Here is a 23,570-nt window from a genome sequence, read left to right as displayed (position 1 = left end):
ATCTATAACAAATTTCTTTCATAACGTTCTGTATATCTGTAGCAGTTTACAATGGAGATAGACCAACAACATGACATACCTTTCCGATTTTACCATTTAGTAATGGCAACTAACGCCAGATAGGAACTTTTCCCAGGCGTCACGATAGCCATTTCCACCCCAAGATGGCGGCCGTTGGAAATGCCGATAGTCCATCATCGTGATCACTATGCGGACCTATCATGGTATTTGATATCATGCTGTTAAGTTTACGAAAGGCCTGCCTACAGCTGAGGAGTGTCACTGCTCACCAATAAAACGTACACACCCTAAATAGTCAAAACCTTTAATAATTCTTACATACTATTGTACTACTACATACACATAAGCATCTCCCCCTCACTCTCGGACCACTCAACAATGGCGCCTGTAGTTGTGCGATCGAACTTCCAGGGCCTTCTAGCTATTATAGCTATTTAAAGATGGCAGCTATTGAGGACGCCGATAGCTTGCCAGAAGATTTCTATGATGGATTGACCCGGGACCACTACCCCAATGTCCAAGTAAGTTGCATGGCCATGAATGGACGTTGTATCATCTAAGACAACACGCGTTTGTGCCCCTTTTGATAACTTTGCCACAATACACCTTCTATGCAAGACCAAATATTTCAATCTAGCCAAAGCATATTAAAATAACGCGTACTGATTTACATGACAATCTCTGGCATGCGCTGCTTCCAGGCGCGATCTAACATTTTCTGAGTAAACCACTTTTGTCCTAAATAATACAGCCTCAACCAACTCTTTTGAAATCCGCAGTTACACTCCTCAACTTTCGTAGTTTTACCAAGTAGTGGTTGACGCAGATTAGAGACCTAAAAGGAATACATCAGGTCCCGTCAATGCCGGCAATGAGGGTGAGGCACAGGGTATTGCGCTTATACTTTGCTCTAAATATCATGAGTTTGCCGCATACATGGGGACTACATCAAATACTCCTATCCGTATAAAGATTGAATCATTACTTTAGCATGGCCTCACATAACAAATTACCACCGTTTTGCTGCAACCACAACAAACTATTTAAATAGAATGATCATCCTCCCTTTTTTAAAATGTACTACGGTCATGCCCTTCTGTTTTTGTAAATCAGGTCACAAGCAGAGATAAACTATTTTCTTCTCGGTTCACAGTCAAACATCTCTGTTTCTCCCTCCCCTTTTCTTCTTTTACAGAAATCAGCATTTATTATGTATTGCTTTGAAGAATCATTTTCTGCATTATAAGAGAATTGTTCTCTGATTTTCAGAAAAATCAATAAGGTACAATGGAAAAGTAATATATGTCAATGATGTACTGCACTTGCACATGATCAAGCTGGATTAATAATACCTATATGCATGATCACCCATTTAGGGCTACAGAGGACTATTAGAATTCCTGTCTATACCCTGACATGATTCAATCTTGCCCCTGCATGACTCCCAGCACAAGCATGCATTGTGCATTAAATGCTACAGGCACGATAACTACCAAGACCTCTTATCTCCCATAGCCAGCACCACAATAATCAATTAAGCTCTATCTGTCTAAACTCACTGATGCATGTACCCCCATTGTAATGAGCACACTCTCCTCTGTTCTATCATTTTTGGTCGCTGCACTATTTCACCATTCAATGTATCTCTTCTCACTCCATAATAGGTGCCTATGAATGGGGTTTTTAATTTTACTTTACTCATACCTTCACATGACATTTCCTACAGCCTTGAGGGTGAAACACGTGTCGGCTGTTCCACCTGCAGAGCACACATGTAAATACTGTGTATGAACAAATAAGGATGGAACGAATAAAGATTTTTGAAGACGACACACAGCACTGACAACAGATCTAAAAAAGAAAAAAGACACATGTTTGAAACTACTACTACTATTCAAAGAGGAGCACATGCTCAAACCCCTACTGCACAGTTACTGACATGAGGCTGAAAAGGTCCTGCGCCTTGAGCAAAGCTCCTCCAAAAATAATTATCAGTTGATGAAGGCAATCTCATCCAGTCATAGGATTCCTGGACCTTCCTCAGACCCTTAAACAATGAAGCTTGTTGTACCTTTTTAGAATCCAGGCTCGGTCTGATTCCAAAGAAAGGTAAAGATCCCTCCTCATGTGCTAATTATTGCCCTATTTCCCTTATAAATCTAGATTGTAAAATGTTTGCAAAAATCTTAGCTCTTTGTATTAACCAGATCATACCTGATTTGATCGAAATTTAGCAAACGGGGTTTGTTAAAGGTAGATCTATGGCTGATAATTCTAGAGCTTTCTTGAGCATAATACATCTTGTATCTACAAGCTATTCTCCTATAGCTGCCTTTACTCTACATGAAGAGAAAGCTTTTGATCGGTTAAATTGGCGTTTTATGATGTGAGCTCTAAAGTGCCATGGTTTTGGTATTGGAATTTAGAACTTTTTTAGTTTTCTTTATTCTTCTCCTACTACTTCTGTTTTTGCTAATGGCACTCAATCCTCTTATTTTCCCCTTCAGAGGGGCACTTGTCAGGGTTGTCCTCTCTCACCCCTACTTTTCATATTATCTTTGGAACCTTTTCTTTATTCTTTACGTCATTCTCCCTTTTCTCATGTGTAAAAATAAATAAAAACACTGAAATTAAATTCACAGCCTATGCTGATGATATTTTACTTTATGTTTCAGATCCACAAGTTTCCATACCTGCCTTGACTGAGCTCTCTATTCTAATGTATCTGGATATAAATGAAATTTCTCGAAATTTATATTGCTAAATTTGAGCTGTTCACAGGAGCAGAATCTATGCCCATGCACAGCACATAGGGATTGCAGGTGCCACTGTTCATGAGCCACTTGGAATACTCTGGGAGTTTTTGAGGCATGTTGGACAGAAGCTTTGACTCAAACCAGCATAGTATACACAGCACAGACCCTGGGAACCTCCCAGCTATTGTCGTCCCATTCCAACACCTGGCAACTCAAGGCTCCAAGGGTACTCCGGCCCTGTTCAGGTGTATCCCTGTCACAGTGTCAACATCTCACTGTAATAGGTCCTGAGTCTGAGATTTTTGAACAATCAGTGAGGTATACCCAAATAAAAACATTATAGAAAAAGCGGGAAGAGATGGAATTGTAACGAACATTGGGCAAGACGATGGGTGGGAGTTTTCTAGGGTGTTAGTGGGAGGGAAGTTAAAATAAAAAAAGTAAACAGCATTCTTAAAACCCTTCAAAATTATGCAATCATTGAGGTGTACACTTTCTTACATTGACAAACTTGAACAAATCTGTGGTTAAACGGTGTGACTTGCAGGTTCCAGACTTTAATCCAACTGACTTAACTCAGGAGACTGAGAGACTCCAATCCCAATAGTATATCTCTGCAGGAGAGACAGAGAGAGCCAGTCTGTGTATTGTTTTATTTTACGTTAGGTATTTGATGTAGGGTGAAGCATTCCCTTACTCCAAGAAGCAGCGGTGCCCTTTAAAGAGAATATTTTTCTATCCGTTGGCACTTCTCAAAATTAAACTGCTGCCCATGCAGATATTTTGTGTGCATGGCATAGGGCTGACTCGAGATTACATAAGAAACGTCATGAGGAGGTGGGGGATAGCAACATGTTTATGGGACATTAACTGCCATCAGGTTTCCTTGCGCGGTAACTGTACACTGATGGTTATATTACTAGCCCCTTGTGCTGCGCGATCGTCACTTTACACAGCCTTGTAAATATGTCTGTGTGAAAGGGGTGGTCCATGGGTGTTGCTGTGAGTATTTCTACGCAACACCCATGGATTCTGACATATTGCCAGATTTACAAGGTTTCGAAAACCTAGGAATGCTTCAGATTCTAACGCCTCCCCAGGGGAGGCATAAAAGTGGCGCCATGAGGAGAGATACATCTATTTCTCCTATTTGTTTTTCTCTTTCTATGTGTGTCGCATTCTGCCAAAAGATGGCTTGCAGTTCCGTAAATATGCCTCTGTGTTTCCCCTCAACCTTTTATGTGCAGTAGGTAGAGGAAGAGTGTGTCTACATATGCACACACCAGAGATTCAGGTGGACATGAGCCTGTGCATCCTGTGCTAATTGCAGGTTAGACCCGACTGTGAGTCCCGGGAGTCCATTGTCAGTCTGAGAATACAGTTATCAAACACCCCCTCCTCCCAACATAAGCCCATGCCCCGTCCCTATATCGGAGTTTCTATTTTAAGTGACCCATTCCCATAATTTTGCATTTCATGCTTAGGCAGATTATTATTTAAAAAAAATTATTGAGTATATAAATGCCGAAATGACTAAAACCTCCCCAATGGAGAGTCAAGGATGTTACTGTTCTGTTCTGCAGAGAAAAAATGTTTCCAGACAAAAACAGGAACGTCAGCAAGGCGTCCCTGAACTTAAGATGTCATTCAAATAGTCGCAATCGCACTAGGAACATAGGGGCATATTATCAAGAAACAACGTTAAAATTATCACCACCTTAGCGGCAGAAAACTGCCGCTAAAGCGGCGATAATGTGCTTGATAATATGCTGTAGAGAATTCCCATATAAGCCCAGGTTCGGGTGTCAACATGGGCTTCTATTGGAATTCTCCAGGGCATATTATCAAGCCCATTATCGCCGCTTTAGCTGCAGTTTTCTGCCGCTAAAGCAGTGATAATTTTAACGCCGTGCTTCATAATATGCCCCTCATTCCCGATTTTTGTTTAGGTTCAAGGAACTCAAGCATTTATACTTGAAAAGTGGAAGTTAAAAGCAAAAGGTCTTAGAGTGCAGCATTCTCTAGGCTCAACACCGAGCAGGAAGGTCAGATAAGCAGGGCGCTCCAGAGCTATAGAAGGGTCAGTGGCGTAGCAAGTGGGAGTTCAGGAGGGGAGGAGGACGCCAGCATGCCTAAATCTCTGCAGGCACCGGCAACCTGGTCAAACGCCTATAGATATGTGACAATCCTGGCTGCAAATTCTGGACTCTGCAATTTTACCCAGGGCTTTATTTGTAAAACACAAAGGGGCAGATTTACAAGAAAGTGACGCATCTGTACAGATGCGTCACTTTCCCTGCACCACCCTTAGAAACCCTTGCGCCACCATTGATGCGCCGTATTTACAATACGGCGCACTGTGGCGCAATGATTGACAGATGCGTCAGAAATTCTGACGAACCTGTTGGCGGAAAAGTCACGCATTTGCTGGAGTCATGTCGCAAGCACGACGCAACTCCAGCAATGCGTGTTGAGGCCTATTCCCACTACACTGCGTCACAACTTACGCCTGCTTGAAGCAGCCGTAAGGTTTTGACGCAGTGGCGTCCTAAAAGTGGCACAGTGAAATCTTGTAGATTTCACTGAGTCACTTTTACGAGGCCTTCCTGCGTGGGAACGCCCACCCTGCATTATACCCGACACAGGTATAATGTGACGCAGGGCTTTACAATGTGACGTATCTCCCTAGATGCGTCACGTTGTAAATAGGCCGCATTGTTGGTGCTGCTGTTGCGTCAAAAAAGTGACGCAACTGCAGCGCAAAAGTCACACAAGGGGCTTGTAAATCTGCCCCAAAGTGCCCGGGCTCTCGTCAGCTTGCACCACACATTGCCCCTGACATGCTCCCAATGATAGTCACAGCACAACTACTAATCGTCACACTCCTACAAGTATGGCAATTCCGACTATTCCAGGCACCCGAAGCAATAAGATTGGCTCAGGCAACAGGTAATAGTCATTTTTAATGTATATTGAATTAATAATTAACTGCTGTTGTGTTCAGCCCTAAATTAGTGAGACAGCGCCACCTTGTGGCAGACTGTCAAAGCCTCAGTGTTGACAATTAAGTGCAGGTGACGAGCACCGGAAACCCATCGCTACAATCAAGCACTGATTTTATCACTGCATATGGCAGTTGCCCGATGTGCAACACCAATTGAGCAGAACAGGCTTCAGGGGGCCCTCCGCCCTCTGATCCCCCCTCACCTGCCGTGGGCTGGGCTGACCAGGCAGAGTTTGCTGGCTGCCAGCATGCATTTCACCTAAAAACATACGTACATTCAAAGAAAGATGTACTTTCATTTGTTTTTTTTATTTTCTTCCTTTTAGGAGCCTCCTTCCTCTCTTTCCCTCCGCCTAATCATTTCCGACTATAGGTACCTTTCACACAGAGGTGGGTGAGCCAGCAAATTAACAGGAAGCTCTGTGAAAAGGGTCTCTCTTGGCTCTAAAACTAAGTGCAAGAGCAGAGTCAATAGAATGTTTGGAAATAAATTGTGCAATAAAAATAAGAAAGTAGTTCAAAATTCAAAAAAGTGTATTTCTTTAAAATGGTGAAGTGTTTCACGTTAGCACATCAGATTATTTCACTGCATTGAGAGGTATTTACTAAAAGTGAATTTATAAAACCTTCATTACTCCAATTCTATTAGTGAACATAGAGGCAAGTCAATGTCTTGTTCACCCTATTTTGTCGTACTTTGCAATTTGGGACCGTGTAGGAGACAGGGCCCTACCCCTGTCTATCCCGGTATTAGCGATCCGCGAATGGTCAATTCGGTATGTACAAGTGCTTTGTATAACGTTCTAGCTATGAATGCACTGTGTATACGTTATTATACATCACTACGTGGGTTCCATCTTAGAGCGGTGGCCATCTTATGGTTGCCCTCACATAGGCTACATATTATGGAGCAAATACGGGCCTTTAGAGCACATGTGCTTTCCTTTGATTTTTCTGTGACCTGGGCAGCTTGGCTCCGCTGCCCCAGGTCAGTCCGGTCTCATGAGTTCCCCATCCTCTGGCCACCTGTGATTAGCATCAGGGCTTGACACACCATAAAGTCTTTTCATCCAACACGAGCCTCCAGCTAATCTCTTTCACACCTGACTGTTCCTGCTTTATGGCTTGTTTTCCAAACAGGAGATGCTCATGTTTATTGGGGCCTATCGATATCTGATGTGGGATCTGAGCCTTGCTGGGTAAATAATTACGGGCTGGCTTAACTGGAATGTGGGATGGTCATCATGACTCTGCCTTTTCGTTTGAAATGTATACATGTGAATGACCATATCATAAAACGAAGAATGTGTGCCTGTATTTAAGGAGAAGCCCGTTTCTGTGATTTTTAGAAGTCTCCTGAGAACATACACGCTGTTGTACTTCTAGGATACCTGTAATTGGTCTGCAGCCAATAAACTGATCTTTGACTTCACCCAGAAGACTCTGTGTTTCTGTAGGTCTGAAACAGGAAGAACCCCGAAGTCAGAGGGTGTGTTCCCCTGCACCGCTGGGCTTGAAATACACAGTACTTCAGTTGGCGCCCAACTCTGCGCGATTTCAGCGGTACCGGTCCAAGCCAGAGGTTCGTGAGGAGCTTCGTGTGGAAATTCTGGAGGAAGGCCGCCACTTCATCGACCCCTGCATGTCGACGTGGTCCAAAAGTCTTTTCTGCGAGGTTCTCCGCGTCCCGACGGCTACGAAGGACTGCTGCCCTGATTAATCGCCCTGTTTTGGACCCTTGACGATTTTTTTGGTAGAGCGAAACAATCGAGAGAGTCTTCTGGTGACGCCATCGATCATCAATATTCAGTTAAGTATAAGTGGAGCGTCTCCTAGTTTGAATTTGGTATCCTTCGGGATCATTTTGATTTGGTGCTTGCAAGTCCCAAAGCCAGAGGACTCGTGTATTCACGAGACTATCGTATTCGATAATCCTTTGACGTTTGAAACTAGACTAGTGAGCGAAGATGCCTGGTTCTAGTGTATTTTGTAGATTGTTTTGTTTGGGTTGTGGAAGGGATTTCCAGTTAGAGGATTCATGTCCGGTTCCTCCAATTGGAACTCCAACTTATGAGCTTTATGTAAAACATGGCGTGGGCCCCATTGCATATAATGAAGTATGGATCCGTTACACCAGAAAGGACGGTGTTTTAAAATGGCCCCAAAATGGTAGTTTCGATACAGATATCTTAGATAATTTGGAAGTTAAATTGTTTAAAAAGAAAGCCCGGACGGCGATGTTTGATTCTTTCCGCCTATGGCGAAAGGAAGCCAAACAGAAGGAAATTAAGCTAGCAAAAAAGAATAAGAAAGACAGAGGTATGTCAATGATGCAAGCAGCTGTGCAATTTAAAGATAATGAGGAGGAACAAATGAATGAGCAATTACATAGACAGCGCAAACTAGGGATTGATAAATGTTACCCTGTTTTGTCACCCCTTGTGCAAGATGAGACAAAAGAGAAAGAGAAAGATTCCCTAATGTCCCATTTGCTAAGTTCGCCACCCCGTATGCGCAAAATGCTACCGCGCCTCCACAGCTTGTAAATGCGCAGCCTCCAGTAAATATGCCGCAAGCCTTCCCACAGCCGCCAGCTCCTCCTCAGCTGGCTCCTACCCCTATAGTGCAGCCCTTTCAAGGGCCGCCAGTTTTGTTACCTGTTGCCCCCGCGCTTCCTGCGACTTTGCCTAGCACGCCAGCTGCCTCCTCTAGCACTCTTTCTTACACTACCCAGGTACCTGTATCTGAATCTGTTTTTCTTCCCTCTGTCTATCCCCCCGTTGTCGCTTCAACTTCTCCTTCAGCACGACAACGACTAGCTAATGTAGTGACTACTTTAATGTCACCTCTCTTTGGGTCATCTAGTGCGACCCCTGGTTTACAACGTAAGCAATTGCGCAGTCAGCTGCCTGATCCTGAAGAGAAAAAGGTATTAGATCATATGGCGCGTAGGTGGATTATTTTTTCTTCACTCTATGATGTGGAGCCAGTTGTTGACGTTTTTCACCAATGGGATGCCCCGAAACAGAGGTATGTGTTCGAGAAAATGTGTGAAATCCTCTGTGAGGAATTGGATGATCATGGTAGAGATCCAAACCCGCAGGAGTTATGTCGAGTGAGATTCGATTTTGGAAAAGGCACGATTGTGGGCCCCGATGTGAATAAAGCAGTTGCGACCTTATTATCTTTGAGGAATGATGATTGCCAGCAGTCGTTGTTTGAGCAGGATTTCCCTGTGGGGAAGAAGGTAAAAGCGCGCCAATATCCGATGCGTGAGGTTCCCCCAGTTTGGAGACCTGCTGATCCGAATGCTAATCCACCTGTCTTAGCACTTTTTCAGCGTGTTTGGGTGCATGTCCCATGGAAGCGATCTGAGGTGTTAGCGCTTAAGCAGACATTGCCTGACCCTCGTAAAAACCCTACATGGTATTATAAGGAGTTATCCCAAACTGCAGAATCGTGCGTCATGAATCTGGCTGACATAGATATGTTATTTGGGAATGTTGTTCCACAGCCTTTATGGGGATCCATCCGTAATACGGATCATGCTGCAGAACTAGGGGGTACATGGGCTAATATTGTTGCTGCAGACGCTAGACAAGTCGGTGGCGCAAAGCCTGACCCTTTAGTGGCAGAACTCCCTGTTCGAATTATTACATACATGAAGACCATAATGCCCACGATGCGCGTAAATTGGGACAAACTATCTGCATGCAAGCAGAAGAAAGAGGAGAAAGTGTCCGATTTCTTCACCAGGTTTGAAGAAACGTTTATCGACCACAGTGGTCAAGACATGAGCACTGAAGGTGGCCAACGGTTATTTGTTGATAAGTTTGTGCAGAATCTACTTCCTGAGCTATGTAAGAAATTAAAAGATTCAGAAAGTTCTTGGGCTGTTTCCTCTTCAGCGCAAATACTGGCTACTGCACAGTATTATGAAAACAGAGATAAAGACAAAAAAGATAGAACAGACAAGAAAACGAAAGAACTGAAAACGAAGGTCCTTTTGCCGCAGGCTTACCCGCCACGTGGAGGACAGAATAATTATAGGCAAACACAAGGTGCCTATCACCAGCCCCAACAGTTTCAGAATAATCAGCAAATGAATGGGTATTATCAACCACGCTTCCCTGTAGGTCCCAACCAATGTTCATATTGCAAAGAGGAAGGTCATTTTAAATATAGTTGCCCTAAATTAATGCAGCGTAACAGTAATGCGTATGGCACAAGAGGTAGAGGTGGTCAGCAAGCTCCTAGAGGCAGAGGGCGTGGAAATGTTCCCCAGAACGCGCGTCCTCTTCCGCCTCAAAATACCATAAATAGCTTTGATCAGCAAGCCAACGCGACTGGTAATACAGCTCAGTACTACAATAATGATTATTATGCAGAAGACGACAATGTAGAAGATAATGAGTACTAGGACAGCCGTAGACAGAGAGAGGGAGTTGTTTCAGTGCCAGTGGATCAGAGCGGACCTTATGTTAAAGTGACTACAGCAAATGTAACGGAGCCCTTTCTGCTGGATACTGGTGCTGCAAAGAGTTCAATCATGCATTCAAAACTCCCTGGCGCGCCTTTGTCTGGCGAAATGAATATTTCAGTAGGTTTTTCTGGCGCCCCAGTTAGGAACCCGATTTCTAGTCCTATGTCTCTTTCTGTTGGACCTTGTGAGCTAAAAGCACCTCTCATCCTAACAACAGGTTGTGGTGAGAATTTGTTAGGATTAGATTTGTTAAAAAGATTGCATGCCACGCTGTATTGTTCTCCCTCAGGAGTACAACTTACATTAGGTAAGAAAGTGATTTCCCCAATGTATTTGTCTAAAAATGCAATGCCACCTGAATTGTCATCCCTTCCGGATGTCCTTATGGCTACTGGTCCCAATGATGTGGGTCTCTTGGAAATACCGCCATATGTGGTAACTTTAAAGGCCAATGTCAGATTGCCACGTATTCCCCAGTATAAGATCTCCAATGAAGGTCAGAAAGCGTTGTTAGAAATTGTCAGCGATTTGATTAAAAAGGGTGTAATTGAAGAGACAAGAGGCAACGTTTGCAATAGTCCGGTTTTACCTGTCTTAAAAAGAACGGACCCTTCACAGCCACCTGTTTACAGATTTGTGATTGATCTTAGAGAGGTTAATAAGATTGTTGTGCCACAGTTTCCAGTTGTCCCTGATATAACTGCCTTGTTAACTATGATTCCAGCCTCCGCTGCATGGTTCTCAGTGATCGATTTAAAGAATGCTTTCTTTAGCATCCCAATTGCGGAGGAGAGCAGAGACATTTTTGGCTTTAGTTTAGGAGGTCGCAGCTTCCGCTTTAAACGCGCTCCTCAGGGCTACTGTGAAAGCCCATCAATATACAGCCAAGCTTTGAAAGCGCAGCTTGATGCACTTGTTTTACCTAGTGGCGCTATCCTCATTCAGTACGTTGACGATTTGCTAATCGCCGCGGATACTGAAAAGATTTGCAAAGAAGCTATATTGACATTGTTGCGTCATTTGTCTGCCTTTCATCACAAAGTGTCTCTCTCAAAATTGCAATATTGTCGACAAGAAGTGACCTACTTAGGTCATCTCTTATCGAAGGAGGGAAGGAAACTGACCCCAGAAAGAATTCAAGCCATTGCACAGTTAAGTGTGCCAAGAACACAGAGAGAAGTGCGTGCTTTCTTGGGCATTACTTCATACTGTAGGCATTGGATTCCTAATTTTTCCTTGTTGGCAAAACCTTTGTTAGCATTAACATGCAAAAACACACCGAATCCTATCCCATGGTCTGAAGAGTGTCAGAAAAGTTTTTTGGAATTGCGTAATGCATTATGTTCAGCTCCTGTGTTGGGTACCCCTGACTACAGCAAGCCTTTTACATTGTATGTTCACGAGAAAGATGGTTGCGCATTATCAGTGTTAACACAGCCTTTTGGCGACAGACCGCGTCCATAGCGCATATTTTTCATCAACCTTGGACCCTGTAGCGAGGGCATTGCCAAGATGTCTGAGAGCCACAGCTGCCGCAGCTATGTCTATTCGACAATCTGCTGGACTAGTAATGGATAATACATTGATTGTTATGGTTCCACATGCCGTGGACACATTGTTAAACAGGACCAAAACACAGCACTTAACTAGTGCGCGATTATCAGGATATGAGCTAACACTGTTAGCAAATCATATACACATAAAGAGATGCAACACGTTGAATCCAGCTACATTATTGCCAATTCCAGCAGATCTAGATGCGATTGAGCAACATGATTGTCTGTTCAGAACAGAAGAAGAGACGAAAGGGAGAGTAGATCTCAAAGATACTCCCCTGACTGAGTGTGATGGTACCTTATGGGTGGATGGTTCGTGTTTCAAGCTCCCGAATGGTGATACGACTGCTGCATATGCTATCACTACTTTGCACACGATTGTGGAAACTGCACGTGTGCCACAAAATTCGGCTCAAGCAGCAGAATTGATTGCCCTTACAAGAGCATGCGTGTTGTCTGAAGGAATGAGAGTGAACATATATACGGACAGCCAGTACGCCTTTGGCGTGGCTCATAGTTTTGGGCGATTGTGGAAAGAACGTGGGTTCCTGACTTCGCATGGAGCTAAGATTCAGAATGGCAAGTTGGTGAATGATCTCCTTGAGTCACTGACCCTACCGTTGCAAGTTGCGATTATGAAATGCAGTGCGCACAAGAAAATCACTGATGATGTTGGTCGTGGTAATGCGTTTGCTGATGAAGTCGCGAAAGAAACAGCAAAAGATGTAAAGACTCAAATGTATGTTGCAGGCCCTGCAAGATGGGTTGGTGATGTTGGAATGTGTGAAAACACAATAGAAAGTGTAAAGTCCGTTCAAGCTGAAGCCACAGAGAAAGAGTTGAGCAAGTGGAGAGAAAGTATGGGTAAGTTGGATGAGAATGGTTGTTGGGTTGATCTATCAGAACATAGGCGATGGTTGTTACCTGATGCATATGTGCTTCCAGTGGTCACTATGGCACATGGAATGGCACATATCAGTATGAAAGGAATCTGTAAGTTATTGGCTCCAGTATGGCAGATTGCTGGAATTCCCAAGTGTGCAGAGAATGTGGTCAAGAATTGTATGGTATGTTTGAAGTACAACCCTGGTAGGGGAACCCCAACTCCAGCTGGTCATTTTGCTCCTCCATCATATCCATTTGAAGTTTTGCAGTTAGATTTTATTCACATGGAAAGGTGCAAAAACCTGAAATATGTATTGGTGGTTGTTTGCGCTTTTTCAAAATGGATAGAGGCCTATCCCCTAAAAGATAATACCCCTCTATCCACAGCCAAAGCCCTTGTGAAAGAATTTTTCCCCAGGTTTGGAATGCCAAGAATGGTGTGGAGTGATAATGGAAGTGAGTTTGTGGGTAAAGTGATGAAGAATGTGTGTGAGGGACTAGGTATAAAGCAGAAATTCCACGCTACAAATCACCCCCAATCAGCTGGATTAGTAGAGCGCTACAACGGCGCTCTAAAACTTAAATTGGCCAAAATCCAGGCGAGCACCGGTCTTAAATGGCCTGAGGCTCTGCCTTTAGCACTCCTATCCACAAGAATGACCATACACTCACGAGTGGGACTTAGTCCTTATGAGGTAGTTTTTGGCCGCCCGGCCAATGTATGGGGTGTGCCAAGACCTACAAAATTCAGTGAAATCGAGCATCCAGTACTGCTTGATTACTTGTATGATTTGACGGTTAAACTGCGTGTTTTACACCAACAGGTGCATGATACTCTCCCCCCGGCCTCTGAGGCTCCAGGACACCCCATTGACCCTGGCACGTGGGTCCTCATCAAAAACTTCCAGCGGAAAAGCAACGATGAGCCCCGCTGGATTGGCCCTCATCTCGTACTTCTGTCTACAAGATCAGCTGTTCGAGTAAAGGGGAAGAAGAACTGGATCCACGGCGCCCACGTGAAGAGGATCCCTTTGCCTCTGCCGTATGACCAGTGGGTCCAGGAGGGTATCGCTGACTCTGAAACAGACACTGTACCTCGTTTTGTACCATTCAGTGATGCACGCATAAAAGGCACAACTTCAGCACAACAGAGTGACGATATTTTGCAAGAAGCTGTGCCACCGTCAATTCGACTGAACACCACAGAGCCTGAACTCTTGTTTCAAGATCAGACAGTACCTGGCCGTCTCCACTACAATCTGAGACCAAGGCCTATGGACAAATAAATATTCTTTTCCTCACCTTTTTATTTTTTGATACCATAGCTCCCCCATCTGAAGGACTTTCTTGATTTTTGTTTTTCGAACCACCATCCGGGTTCAGCCGCAGGGTCACGGTGCCAAGACTTTGGGGTACAGGCCGAAGACGTTAGGTCAACGGTTCTGGTTGGTCTAGGGCGTTCCCTGGACTGACAGGCGTACTCCTTAGCAGAAGAAACTCACCCGCCGCGAGCGGCACGATTAGAGGATGGAGTTTTTTAAGATGGAGAGACCCGCTGAGGAAATGAACTTTAAAGCAAGAATATGTAAAATAATGAAAAGCAAACGTTTTGTGTTTTTATGCCTGTTTATACTATGTAGTATGGTAGTGTTTTCTGTAGGATTTGTATTCTTCTCCTCTCAAGAGCCCATTGCACCCACTGTACAGCCTATGCCTCCTTCTACTGTCTCCTCACACTCTTTTCACCTTCTGCCTGAACATGAACAAGCCAGACGATCAGAATTTGTAAACAACTCGTTTATTCAGCTCCTGCACCAGCACCAACTAGACATGAATACAACCAATTGCTGGGTGTGTGGTTTAATGCCACATACCATTAACAAGGGTATTCCTTATCTAGTGCTGCCATTTAGTAACAATGGATCGTCATGGGCATTCCAGACCATGTTTCTCTTTGCCCTAGATGCCTACTCCCCGCGACAACCGCGTTCCATCAGACCTAGCACCAATAATAAGGCCTTAATGAAAGGAGTTGCTGATATGAGCAGAGATATCGATGCATACTCATCCATACCCAAGGAGGAATTGAGAGCTTATGTAGGGTGGAACGCAACGGGGTATAGTATTAGTCTGGGTGAAAGACAGCGAAAAATTTCATCCCCAATCTGGGTCGTACCCCACATAGGTCGGTTCTGTTTACAAGGTAATGGTCAGAATCCAAGAGCTCAACTGGGGAGAAGTGACTGTACTGAGACGTACACTTTTCCGTCACAGTTTTCCCCTGCGTTTTTGGCTGCCAAGGGTACCTATTTTGTCTGCAATGACCGAGCATATACATGGTTGCCCCCTGATTTCTCGGGCACATGTTATATTGCAAATCTGCTACCGCTGACATTTACTGCTGCCTCTGACTATCACAAGACCAGAGTTGTGAGAGGCGTGATTAGTAAGGAGGATACTGCCGGTCAGGAAGCGGGAGACTTCTTTTTGGGTTTCTTGCCGTTTTGGGGACCTATGGTCAATAGTAGGAACCTGAGACAACTGACTCGTGTGGTTGAATCCACTGTCAATGTAACGGCTGGTGCCCTTGGTAATTTGACAGCTGAGCTCCAAGCGGATCGCCTCATGACTTTGCAGAACCGCATGGTTCTAGACGTTACACTTGCAGACCGCGGTGGGGTATGTAAGGTCATCCAATCTAGTTGTTGCATTTTCATACCAGATAACGCTCCAACAGTTTATCAAGCCATCTCCAAACTGCATAAAATATCTGAGTCCATACACGTGGATAAAGGAGATTGGTCACTGGTGGGGTGGTTCTGGGAACTGATATCTGCCTGGGGTTGGAAGATTCTGATGGTCATTGGAATGATCTTAGCCATCCTTTTCCTGTTCTGTCTGTGCATTCAGTGTGCTCCTGCGATATGTGGCCTCTGTGCTACATTATGTGTAAGGAAACCTGTATCGAGGGACGAGCTAAGTAATAGGATGATGCTACAGCAACATCTCCATGACTTCGTGAATAGTGACCTAGACTCGGATTGAAATGAGTATAGTTATTGCCTATGTAAGGGCAAAAGGAGGGTCTGTCGTACTTTGCAATTTGGGACCGCGTAGGAGACAGGGGCCTACCCCTGTCTATCCCGGTATTAGCGAACCCCGAATGGTCAATGCGGTATGTACAAGTGCTTTGTATAACGTTCTAGCTATGAATGCACTGTGTATACGTTATTATACATCACTACGTGGGTTCCATCTTAGAGCGGTGGCCATCTTATGGTTGCCCTCACATAGGCTACATATTATGGAGCAAATACGGGCCTTTAGAGCACATGTGCTTTCCTTTGACTTTTCTGTGACCTGGGCAGCTTGGCTCCGCTGCCCCAGGTCAGTCCGGTCTCACGAGTTCCCCGTCCTCTGGCCACCTGTGATTAGCATCAGGGCTTGACACACCATAAAGTCTTTTCATCCAACACGAGCCTCCAGCTAATCTCTTTCACACCTGACTGTTCCTGCTTTATGGCTTGTTTTCCAAACAGGAGATGCTCATGTTTATTGGGGCCTATCGATATCATATCTGATGTGGGATCTGAGCCTTGCTGGGTAAATAATTACGGGCTGGCTTAACTGGAATGTGGGATGGTCATCATGACTCTGCCTTTTCGTTTGAAATGTATACATGTGAATGACCATATCATAAAACGAAGAATGTGTGCCTGAAGCATGATATTTTGTATTTAAGGAGAAGCCCGTTTCTGTGATTTTTAGCAGTCTCCTGAGAACATACACGCTGTTGTACTTCTAGGATACCTGTAATTGGTCTGCAGCCAATAAACTGATCTTTGACTTCACCCAGAAGACTCTGTGTTTCTGTAGGTCTGAAACAGGAAGAACCCCGAAGTCATAGGGTGTGTTCCCCTGCACCGCTGGGCTTAAAATACCCAGTACTTCAATTTGTGGCCTTGATTCATATTATACATGTAGCAATGTCAAACACATATCAAACACAAGATATGTTTTTGTATATAGTACAAATCCTGCACTCATAGATTTCAAGGTGCTCTCATATGGAATAATGAAAGAAGTTACGGTGAAATTAAATATTGCCTAGGGTCACACAATTTGGTCAAGGAGGGAAGCCGGGACTGATCTTAGTTTTTCTGGTTTCACTTTATGCAATTCAGCCCCTAAATGGCTACCAGTAAATCCTGTTTTACATCAATGGTTAATGCTTTGTCTTTGATTCTTGGTGCATGAAGCTAGAGCATGTGTGGCAATGATCTATGCCAGCAGGTTCACCTGATTCGCCAACTTGAAAATTATTTGGGTGTCTGTGTAGCTGTAATAGTTTAGATTGAAGGACTTGATTATGTCTGGTAAGGGGCTGAGGTAAGTGTTCAAGATGAGTGGCATGATGATTGAACCTCGTAGCATTCCAAAGTTACCTATCGAAAAGATAGGAGGAGATTCAGCCAAAAATGATTAGTTGCATGCCAAGATCTCCTAGCCTCTATAGTAGGGTGGGGCAGCGAACATGCCTAGAGGCAGTATATGGCAACTCCATTCCGATCAGCGGTGATGTTCTGGTAAATATGTGGGTGTACTATAATCCACTGCCAGCATTGAAGCCAATGTGACAATAACAGAAGCTGTTTTCTGCCATGAAGTTTGAAATGTGAGTGAATCAGTTCTTTCTTCTAGCTTGCACAGGAGTGCTGTGCTGTAGATGGAGCAGTAGTTGGCTAAATCAACCAGGTCAAGCTTCTTCTTTCGTTTGTATGATTGGCTTGGTGTAGGAGGTATTGAGGGGAAGATGTCTGTGTTTTAGAGTTGCTGGTAATGTGTAAGGCCTGGATTGGACTCTTACTGGATAGTTGTATGTCCTCTAAAGGTTACTGATGAGGGGCTATCTGGGTGGCTGGTATAAAGGAGTTCCTAACATTGGGTGGGGAAGAGTTTCTTAAAGATTGTCACAATCTGTTGTACTCCGGCACAGAATGTTGTGTACTTTGTGGACTGAGGATGGAGGTTGCTGGGTGACTTTGTCTCAGGCAGTGTTCCAGGATATCGGTTATCATGGCAATATAGTCTACAAACACCTCACACAGTTCCTGGGGTAGTGTGACCATGGTAACTGTGAAGGCCAAGTTATGGCCTTTGTTGAGGATGATGCAAAGTACCTTCTGGGGGCATTATACTTTGGAGCTCTAGTGGGAGTTGTGGTCCTTTTGAGTTTTTTTGACAGCCAATGTGTAGTTCTTTATGTGACTCTGGATTACTGAATGTAATCTCCAAGACGTCTTATTTCATGCACCCTTTGGTTTGCACAAGAGTATAATTAGAATATACACACATTGTTATCATTAAACACATGAAGACATTCTTCATGCATCTTTGTGAGTTATTTTAATCAATGCTATTGCTATTTAATAATCTGTCTTACTTCTGTTCAAGGGTAGTTGCTGATTTGGGTATCAGTTCAGAGCTGCCATGGCATTGATTGGCTAAAATGCTTAAGAGCCATCACAGTGTGATCCCTTGACACATGCTTAGCTCCACAGCAGCTACTTATTTGCTGCCCAATGATGAGCTGGAGAGACTGGATCTTGAGAAAATAAATAGGACTATTAGAGGTCTGTTTACTTTCATGGGGGCATATTATAGAGACGACGGCGTTAAAATTATTGCCGCTTGAGCAGCAGAAAACTGCTGCTAAAGCGGCGATAATGGGCTTGATAATATGCCCTTGAGAATTCCCATAGAAGCCCATGTTCTGGTGTCAACATGGGCTTCTATTGGAATGCTCTGCGGCATATTATCAAGCCCATTATCGCCGCTTTTAGTGCAGTGTAATGGGGGTTCCCAAATGGAAAACTAGAGCTACTATCCCTAATAACTCACAAATAAACATCCATGTGTGATGTGGGGATATCATGAATTATCTTACTTGTATGCTCCGTTTCTATCCTTAATGCATGTTATTAGAATACATTTTATCAAATATGGATTGCATTTTAGGCTAAATGACTACCCAAACATTTTCAAAATCAAGAATATTTGGTGTGAGTTGTCACAAAGTACCATTAATATATATTCAATATCCTATGTGCCATAGAGTTTGGACATGAGGAAGCCGCCTTCAGACAGCAACAGAGTTATCTACTTTTCTAACATCATAGTCTTGTTCCTATTTTGAAAAGGGCAAATTTTCCCCAAGATAGTCCAGCACTTATGTATTTATAGATTCTTTTAGGGGATATTATTTTTAGCATACTTAGTTTCCTAAAGGTTGCCGTAAGGTTAAGGAATAGACGTGATTTCGGCTCTGATGAGTTTTCAGTTGCCTATCAATTGCTATGATGCACTGTGTAACAACCTTCGCACTTTTAGTATTGTAAAAAGATTTGCTGATGTTTTATTTAACTTTTTATCTGTATTTATTGTTGATTTTATCGGATTTATGGTTTTACTGCAGTTGCTTTTATGGTTTCTATTCTCAAAACCGAATAAAGCTAATTTGAACTTGAACATCAAACAACATAAAAGTATCATGTGCAGGTAAATTAAGCATTAACAGAATAATAACTAAAGAATTGTGCTTGAACTCCACTGTTTGCTTCCTATTTTAGAAACCTTTCTGTGAGGAAACGATGCTCAAATTTCTTATAAAAGATTTTTTAAGGACTATTGTGTTGACGCTATTGGCCCAGTGGATAGTGCCACTTCCCACAAATTGTTAAGTAAAATAGAATCTGGTGTTTCAAATAGTACCAGGTCTATTGACCTAATGGGTATTAAAATAGAATATTTTTCATTCATTGTGCTAAGATTTCTTCAGGGAGATCCCCAAAATCCGCTATGTGGAGAACAATATTACTGACCCAGTATGCTAAAAAATTTGCTATTTGCCACATGTAGTCTTGACGAATGACTGTGTTAAAAACATTGGTCAAAACAGCGAAGGAAGCCCCCCAACAAGTAATTTTTACTCTGCTATTATGATGTCTCTGCCTCCGCTGATCAACATGTTAGCCCCCCCAAAGTTTGAGTCTAGTTGCGCCCCTGCCAGTTTCCCAAGATACAGGATATTACTGTAAAGAAGCCTGAAGATGACACATAAGGCCAGCACATCAACATGGAATTCCATCAGGAGAAATGGGAGAATTCTTCCGGAAAGACTCCCAGACATTTAACATTCATCGCATGGTTGGCCGAGTCACTTGTTCTGAAAGGCCAGAGGATGTTGTCCTATTTTTCTCTGTGTTTCCTCACTATCATCAGCTGGTCTTGCTGGAATTTAATTGAAGGGAATAGTGGGGTGTTTATTATTGTATGATTGCAAAACAATTCCCAAGAGACAAGTCAGACAGTGGTGGCTCCTCCGCGAAGACGTAGGAGCGGCGCCCACTACTCGTTGAGCAGTGCAAAAGACAAATAAAAAGAGAATAACAAGAAGTTATTATCATTTTAGTTTTATGTGTGGGACTCCAGCCAGGTCAGGCATGGTGGGGCTGGTCTCGCCGCTGTCAGAGGGAGCAGGAGTGGTTTGAACTCCCTTCCTAAGTGCACATGACGGCTTGGCCGGCCGTCTGGGGCAGGCCAAACAGTAATGCGCACTTGACGTGTTCTCCACTGGGCTGTGTTGCACAGCCTTGTGAAGAACATGCCCTGTCTCCCAGGTACTGCCTAAGCTGCCAAACAGGCGGCTCAGACCAATCATGATGCTGCCCCTTCAGCGTCATGATTGGCTGGGAGAGTCAGGGAGCCTGGGTGCTTCCGGTGGCAGAAAGCGAGGACTGAGGAAAGATGTGCGGCGGTGCTGGCGGCGGCGAAGAAGGTAAGTTAATTTTTAATTTTATTTTTTTGTACTGTGTTTCTGCAGGTGAAATTCAGTTGCCAAACCACTTCTTGCCTAATACTTTATTTCCAGGCAGCTCTCCAGGAAATCCAAAAATTCACTGAATTTCCCATCTTGCCTCTTTATATCAGGACGATCTTTCACCTGTTTTGCGCCATCTCTCTAATGACAGTCAGCTCAGTCAAAACAGCGTTTGTAAAGCGGAACACTGTCACCCCTAGGGGCATGTGGTCACTGTGTCTCGGTCGAAGAGCCAGGTCTCGAGTCTCTTTCTGAAGTCTGCCAGCGAGTGGGCTTTACAGAGCTGGAAGGCATGGTCATTCCAGGTCTTGGCATAGATGTAGGAGAAGGAGCGGCCACTGCTGCGGCTGCGCCGGATGCGGGCAGTGTGTGCTAGTGCACAGAGTGAAGAGGAGCGCAGGTGTCTAGCGAGTTGGTGGAAGTTCAGTCGGTGTTTGAGGTAGGCAGGTTCTAGGTCGTGGAGAGCTTCGCAGTCTTGTGTGAGTTTTGACAATAAGTGAATATATCTTTTTTAGATATATCCATCTCGAGCAGGACTATTGATTTTTTTTTTTCTGTTGTCATTGGCGCCAGAAAAGGTTCTGGGCTATCAGTTTGTGCTCCACAAATTCCCAAACTCATTTGTGAATCTGAAAATAAAGCTTCTCTGCTCTTCCTATTTCCTAGCTCTCCGCCACTCAGTAAGCACTTTGTCCCAATACCAGCACCACTTAAACATGCATTATTCAAGTTCTGAGATTAGAAGTACACTTACAATGAGAAAACTGTCATCAATGTGTAAGAATACCCACAAAGTTGCAGTGGCCACCACTGGTTGCCATTCTTTTGGCAACACTTCAGTGTTGTTCTTTTAAGTACAAAATTAAATATAAAGATGAGCACTGTATGTGGTGGTATCATTGGCCTCCTGTGACTTAACAAATGTGCTCATTTCACTAAAGGTCCTACAGGCTCTCGATGGGCAAAATCGGTGAGGTTTAGTTCTGATTCAAGATATATTTTCACTTTGCATATATGGACTGTAATTCAAATTCAGCTACACTGAAACAAAAAATCCACACATTTAGGATTTGATTATACCTAAACTACAAAAGGTAGCTCTGTTTCTAACTGGTTGCTGCATGTTTTTTTGTTTTTAAAGCTATGTTAGGTCAGAAGACTCAGCAGGCTTATGCGTAGCCTTTCTTGAGGACCTGATCTCCAAAATTACAAATCTAAAATTTGACCGCCAATTTGAGCTGGACAGGGCGCACGGAGTCCCCACTTTTAAATCTACAACAAGGCAAGCGGCCCGGCCTATCATTTGCAAACCGCTGAGATCACAGCACACGGAGGCCATCTTTAACTTTGCACGTACAAACCACCAGATAACCTGGAAAGGTCACAAGATCATTTTTACACAGGACTACTCAAAGCCCACGGTCGATACCAGGAAGGGATTCCTTGCCCTACGCGACAAATTCAGGAGCAAAAACATACATTTCTCATTTGTGGTCCCAGCCAAATTCAGGATAATCGACACCGGAAGACACCACCACTTCAACGACCCTAAGGAACTGGCTGTTTACCTGGACGGCCCAACATCCCAAGAAATGGAGACATCACACAAGCCGGATCCAGCAAAAGAGAGCGTCACCAGAGCCGGCCACTGTATGAACACAACTATATTACTAGGCCACTTTCAGGTCCCACCCTTCTTGGGTCTACGATGGAACCAATATTCACACCGACCTCACCAGCTACCCCGGTGTGCCATTTGGTCAAGATTGGTCTTGCAACCGCTATCTACCTCAATTATATACACACTTCCACCTCAATGGATACCTCAGTCTCCAACCACAGCCCATCAAGCGCCCGGCAACGGCGGGACAACGGCATGGGGGACCTATGCACAGCCTAAGAGACAAACCCTCATATCCTTTGTAGACTCTATTGTAGAATTGTAGAATTTTTTAATGCATAAGGGGGGCCTACAAGGTACAGAGACGGAAGTATACTTAACAGAATCTATTGGGACTACAGCTATATAAACTACACCACAGTTATTCTCCGAGAGACGGGACGACGATCCTGTCGCCGCATGTCCGACATACAAGATTTGACAGTAGGGGGGTAGGGGGGAGTGTGGGGGAGGGGAATCCGCACTAGGGTTTCTCAGTTCTTTGCTTTCTATATTCTCGATCTTCCTTTCCTTTTTCACCTCTTTCTTCTCTATAACCTGGCATGCCCTGTTAGCAATCATATTTAGGAGACCTGGCATATATGCATACCCAGACATGTTAAGTACACTGCTTGCAGAACACTTGGGGGATGTTGATGCAATATACTGTGGGTGTATGGAGTTTGAACAAATAGTCCTGCCTCTCAACTACAAGGCCCGAGACAGGGAATTTGAGAAAGGGAAAGATAGAACGGAGGCTCCCGCCACGCAACACCCTAGATGGTGGCCCGCAATAACACACTCAATCTGGCAACGGACCTCAACATAGTGTCCCTCAATGTCAAAGGTCTTAACCACCCTATTATGCACCGGAAGATTGTAGACTACCTAGCTAAAACTAAGGGCGATATAATCCTACTACAAGAAACCAAACTATCCATGGAGGATGCCAAACTAGTGAAAGGTAATTGGATCTCACAGACGGCTTGCTCACCCGCCGACAAAAAAAAAGCGAGGGGTTATGACACTGATATACAAAATAAAAATAGAATCACAATCCCACGATAGTGAAGGTAGGCTTCTGGTGACTCATCTGAGAAGGGGGAGGAGCTAATCCACGTGGCAAACGTATATGGCCCCAATGCGGATGATCCACCATTCTGGACGGAGGTGGCATGTACGCTAGCTTCCCCCAAAGCAACCACATGGTGGTGGCAGGGGATTTTAACATCTCATTGGACCACATAACGGATAGACAATCCTCCTGTCAGTATCACCCCACGAACTTGCATGCAGCGCTCCAAAATATCTTCTCCGAATTTAACC

This window comes from Triturus cristatus, chromosome 7 (genome assembly GCF_964204655.1).
Source record: "Triturus cristatus chromosome 7, aTriCri1.1, whole genome shotgun sequence".
Classification (NCBI taxonomy): Eukaryota; Metazoa; Chordata; class Amphibia; order Caudata; family Salamandridae; genus Triturus; species Triturus cristatus.
The sequence above is the reverse complement of the archived record's forward strand: the minus strand, read 5'-3'. Positions refer to the sequence as shown.